Here is a 6,494-nt window from a genome sequence, read left to right on the forward strand (position 1 = left end):
AGCAGTCGCACCACCAATTGTAAAAGGGCTTACCAAACCAACGGGAAAAGTGATTCGTTCAAGCGAAATGAAAATTATCATTATACATACATTAATGACCGTTTACGTCAATGAAAACTCAAGCAACGTACCTTTTACTGATATCGGGAAACAAAACAAAAAAGACACGCAAGGTATGAACACCTTTAGAGTATGAAGGGCTGCCATTTTAATATCTAAATTGTTGAACTAAGGGACACATGAAACTCCGCACTAAAAATGCGCCAACTTCCCCTTCTTGAAACCTCACAGTACACACAGTGTGTACATGCGAAACCTCACTCATGGAATGAAGAAATTCAAATTTTAAGTCTCTTAACTAAACACTTGAGGTTTAGCCTCTCTAGTGCTTCCGTCTATCTGATGTTATAGCGGACATCTCAGAAAACGGTAAAACGGGATTTTATTTATCGTATATTTATTTGTTTGCTACGGTTAGAGTGTACGAAAATGTGTATTTGGAAATGTTCGGGTTTTTTAATTTCTTGAAATAAAAATAATGGTAAACTGATTAAATATTATATTTGATTCACGTTTATTTCCACAAATAGAGTTAAACACAAACATCAATTGTAATCGAAATAAATATGAAAGACACATACATGATTAGCAAAAGAAATATCACTGTAAAGCTTAACTTTAATGGGCTGCCAACTGTAACTCAAGTCTCATTCCAGTCACAATACACACAGAGTTCATTTAATGTTATTGTCATATGCACACATGTCCAAATATGTGCATTGCATTGGACAGTGTTTCCACAAATATTTACTTTACAATAAACCAGTCAGTAGTTTATGTATGTCATGTATGTTGAATATACAAAACCATTCTTTATAAAGGGTGCACCCTATAAATAATGTGTCACATGACGTTTATGTCTGTAGAGGGCAAAGTCCCATGTTTCATAACGATTCTAGGACATCTACCCCCCGGACATCCACACTCTTAGGCCATTCCCCCCTAGGAGAGGTATCCCTAGGACAAGTACCCCCTAGGACATCTAACCCCCGGATATCCACCCCCGGACATCTACCCCTGGACATATACCCCCGGACATCCAGCCCCAGGCATCACCCCCCTTGGACATCTACCCCCCGGACATCTACCACCAAGGACATCTACCCCACGGACGTCTACCCACGGACATCTACCCCCGGATATTTACCCCCGGACATCTACCCCGGGACATCTACATCTAGGACAACTGCCCCCGGACATCTACCCCCGGACATCCACCTCCTAGGACATCAACCCCACGGCAGTGGCGTAGCTTCGGGGGGGGGGCCTGGGGGCACGTGCCCCCCCCCCCCCAGGTGCCCCTAGAAAAAATTGGCAGAGCAAAAAAAAAAGGAGAAAGAAGAAAAGAAAAAAGGAAAAGAAGAAAGACAGAAGAAAAAAAAGGAAGAGGAAAATAAAAGGAGGAAGACGAGTGAATGAAATAATGTAAGGGGAAGACTTGCAATTAAAAAACTAATCTTTCATGTTACTATATACAATTTTTGCTTGCGCTTCGCACCCGAATTGCCTGTTCGATGATATTCATATCTTGCTCAATAGGCTGATATGGAGCAAGTTTTGAATTCAATATACACAACATATTTTAGCTCGGACATCAAGCTTTCATTATTTTTTATCATTTACAAATTTAAGTGGTCTGTAAGATGTCGTTTTATGGTCTACATATCAGCATTTTAAGCTCACGCTGTGTGGTCACATTGTTTGATTTGAAAAGTTTATATTGTATACGTGTATTCTATAATGTTCCATTAAACAAATGTATTCAGAATGCCCAGATTCTAGGTCTAAAACTAAAACATGCGCGATAGCCTGCATGTTCTTAATCTAAAATGTACTTGAATTACCCAGTTTCACATCAAAATATCAATAATTGTCTGCTCACGCTTCACGATCGCATTATTAATGATACCCAATTGACTATATCCTATTTATGATTTACAAAATATGAATAGAGTGTCCTGCTTTAAGGTCTAAAATCTCAATTTTCTCCTCTCGCGCTTTGCGCTCGCATCAATTGTTCATTTACATACCTATCCCATTTATTAATACAAAAATTAAAATGACCAATTTTTAGGTGGGAATGTCAAAGAAATTTGCTCGCGCTTCGCGCTCGCATTATTGAAATATATTGGCGTTCGCAGTAACCATCTAGTTACATACGAATCTTGTTCAGGATCTCACATAACATTGCCCAGAATATTAAATTTTCAGGAAAAAATACATGAAAGTTTTTTTTAAGGCTAATGAGATTATTTCATGTTTATGTTGTTTTATAAGAATAAAACTAAGAAGTGACTGATCGGGGAAAATATAGGTGAAGATAATTTCGGGCCCCGTCCCCTATTGGCGAAAGTCGGATCCGCCCTAGTGACACATACACACACACACCGGAAAAATGGCATGTGCCCCCCCCCACCGTGAAAAAATCCTAGCTACGCCACTGCCCCACGGACATCTACCCCCGGACATCTACATGTACCGGACAAACAAAGGAAAGGAGTAAAACAAGAAAAATAAGAAGAGGAAGAAACGTGAATGAAATAATAAAAATAAGAAGGGACTAATGGCAAATAGAACATTTTTAGGTCATTTTTAACGATGGAAATTTCGCTTGCGCTCCGTGCTTGCAGTGTCAGTTAAGTGAGATAATAGTTTCAACAAGAGGAAGAGGGTTTAAAAGTTATAATTTTCAAGTCGATATGCACAGATTATTCTGTTCGCAATATTTTCATTAGCGTGATACGCATCCTGATCATGATCACAATAATTGCTTTAAAATTCAAATTTTCACTTTTGAAAATAAACAAATTTCAGCTCGCGCTTCGCGCCTGCGTCGCCTCTTTGGTGAGATAAATATATTGCTCAAGAGCCTTTAATGGAGGAACCGCGGTGTATTGGTTTTTTGTCGTTTTGCATCTGCGACGGAAACATTCAATATGCGTTTCGTGTGCAAATTTTTGGTTGCTACTATGGTATCAGTGATATATCCGATTGAGGACGACTTTCTAAAGCCACATTTGACTCCTCCTAGAGCTCGAGAGGCCGCCTGGGGGGGGGGGGCGCTTCCATTGATTAGTGGATACCAGGAGCGAACACCCGTAAAAGGGGATAGAGTGGGCCGGTAAGTTGTATATAGGCCTACAATGTATGTAACGTTATAAGGGTGCCAAAGCGATGTTTAAAATGCTGAAAAAAGATATATATCCAATACTTGATTTGATTTTATTGTTTACTTCTGCAATTACATCATTCGTATGTAATACATTTTCCATAACATACTTGTAGGGTCTCTCAAGCCAAATACTTGTTAAGAGATGCATTTTTATAATCTGGAAAAGAATTGCTTCCCTTGTTTGGGGTACTTTTCGAAACTCCATGGCCGTGCCTGGTATCCACTCATCAATGGAAGTGGTCCCCCCGGAATTTGAATCTAATCCCACATTTCTGGGGAATTTAAAACATAATGCCCATTACATCGTGTGCGAGAGGCATATCGTTTGTGTATAAGGAGTAAATAAAAGAAACAAAGAAACAATAGGAAACGAGTTCAAAGGTATCGCATATGATGTGTACATATCAACGCATGCGAAATGTTCGGCTGGAGAGGTTGATCTGACCCATGAAATCAATTGCCAGTGATCCACCAATAATCCACATTAAATGTAATATCGATTCGATGGACTGTAATGAGTTTATGCCATCACTCACTCACTAATACTTTTGTAATTTATCATATGAAATATTTTCATTTTCTCGTTATTATCATGTGAAATGAAGTTTCATTCCTCCCTGAACAGATAGAATACAATTATTTTAAAATTTTGTGCTTCAGGCAACGAGGTCCTAATCGTCAAATTCGTAAAAATTGAAATATTGTATAATTTAAACAATAAAAACAAAAGAAATAGTGGGTGAGTGACATCATCGACTCTCTCATCTGGATGTAACTGGCTCGTTCATATAAATATTTTGTTGAAAATAAGCGAAATTTTGAAATGTAATAAGTTTCTTATTTTAAATCCGATTTGGATGAAATCTTCAGCATTGTGCTTGTCTCATTTTTCTCTATTGATTCAAATCAACATTTTTTGGGGGTGGACTTGACCTTTAAATGCATATTGATTCTTCACCCTCCCCAACTCAACCGCACCCTTATTCTAGTCATTCTTCACATCCATAGTAGCCCGCACCCTCAAATTCATTATTCACACCATACTCACCCACACACTCATATTCGTTCTTCACACCCAGAGTAGCCTATACCCTCCCATTTATTTTTCACATCAATGATCATCAAGTTCCTTATATTCATTCTTCACACCGCACTCACCAACATCATATTATTTTTTCACACCAATGCTCACCCACACTGTTGAATGTACGCTGCAGATTTTTCTTGTCTTAATAACACAAATAGAATAGGAAAAGTAAATATATTTTCAACGTCAATCGACCCCTAGGTGACTTCTGAGGCGTAGAGAGGGCGTTTTGGGTCTTTATGTTTTTTACTGAATTCAGGAAAATCTAGATTATCTATGTTTCCATCGTTAATTCTGCTTTCTGCACAATGTTGCAAGTATTCAAATTCCGATGCATTATTTGAGAATAGTTGAATGATAGCATGTTTGAGATATGAATTAAATGATGAAATATGTAGTGGAATTTAAGCTCCAAAAGTTGTATGAAGTGGGCCTATAAAGCATTCCATTACTCAGATTAATATCTTTCTTTCGATAGCAGGTCGAACCATAGGGCCTGCATTCATGCACTCAGCATGTTGGTCTCGAAACTTGACTTGATTTTGTGATTTTATTAAAGCTACGACTAAAGCGTCACACACAACCTCATATTCATTATTCACCACCATACTCAACATATATTTTATATTCTCAAATAGACACTAGATCACTAAACAAATTGAACGAGAGCCATTCTTATTTGCTATGTTTTTTATTATTATTTTTTATGAGCAAATGCAGTGCATTGCAAACAGTCAGATACATGTATATGGATATGTGTTCTCAATAATGATTCACTGTTATATCGAGAATGATAAGATGTCATTAAATTAAGTGTAAGCAATCAGCTATAGCTATAAAAGGTTGTTTTCAGATAAATGATTCACTGTTGTATCAAGAATGACTAACTGTCCTTCGAGCTTTTGAATCGAAATAACATGCAGAGATGCATCTGAGACAGTACAGTGTATTGTATTGTATCTACTAAATCTACGATTCATGACGTAACATCCATACTAGAATTTCAAGTTTTCTCCCAGATTCTACAAAAAGGGTATTGGATTTCGATGCGATTTTGGCGATTTTTTTTTCTAACGGTGTCTTCAGTAAGACAAAGACGCTTGGAAAATAAAATGAAATTGAAATTCGTTTTAAGCCGGCAAGTGTCTTAAATAAAATGTACTGGACTACTGTTTTAACATAGCAAACAAGCGAATTTTGAGTACTATTTTAACATAATCATATTCCACATAATTATTTGACCTGATTTCTGTTACTACTAAATGTTGTGTACATCCCACATCGTTATTTCCCATTTACTTCAACATGTACTTCTCTCTCCGCACACTCGATTTCATTTCATTTTATTTTCCCAGCCTGTTTTTCCCATTGAAGACACCGTTAGAAAAAAAATCGCCAAAATTGCATCGAAATCCAAAACCCGAATGATTTTCGGCTCCTGCTTAATCAACTTATTAATATTGAGATCGCGATACGGGAGATTGGCAATTCTCACATGCATTCCCGAAACCAAGAACCAGAAGCCCAAGATGAATGGCGTAATTTCCTTCAGCAAGCAATTTATCCACATTGTGCTGCACTCAACTCAGGTGAGGTGAATGGGTACCCGGTAGGAAGAAATCCCTTGAATGCTTGAACACCTAGGAAGCGCAGCTAAAACCAGGGTAATAACAATAGCAGGGCCCGCTGGGAAGACAGAGATGAAGTGGCTTTCCTGGGTAAATATACCTACATTATTGTTATTATTATTTTTAAAAATTCCATTAACCTAGAAGTGGCACATCTTAAGCTTGAAAGTAATATGCAACAACTGAAATTCTATACAGAAAAAAAAACACGAACTACTTGAATTATTGAAGAGAAAATAAATTCAGTAAGAGCTTCAAAAATAGGAAGAAAACCAGGCTCGCAGGGTCATAGAAACGTTTCTTTTTAAACAGGGAGTACTGATGTAAATTTGGTCTTGAGGGTGATGGTGGATCTCATATTTTCTCTCATATTCACTTTCAACAAATATTCCTGAATAGGCAATAAAGTGCCTATCTCTTATCCCTTATAAGCCTTATACTGTTACTTTTTGTTTTTAATAATATGTTATTTTTCCTTCAAACATGGGTATTATAACATAATAACTAGATACATGAATGCAAATTACGCATGGATTTTGTCCATACA

The sequence above is a fragment of the Lytechinus variegatus genome, chromosome 11 (assembly GCF_018143015.1).
Source record: "Lytechinus variegatus isolate NC3 chromosome 11, Lvar_3.0, whole genome shotgun sequence".
In the NCBI taxonomy this organism is placed as follows: Eukaryota; Metazoa; Echinodermata; class Echinoidea; order Temnopleuroida; family Toxopneustidae; genus Lytechinus; species Lytechinus variegatus.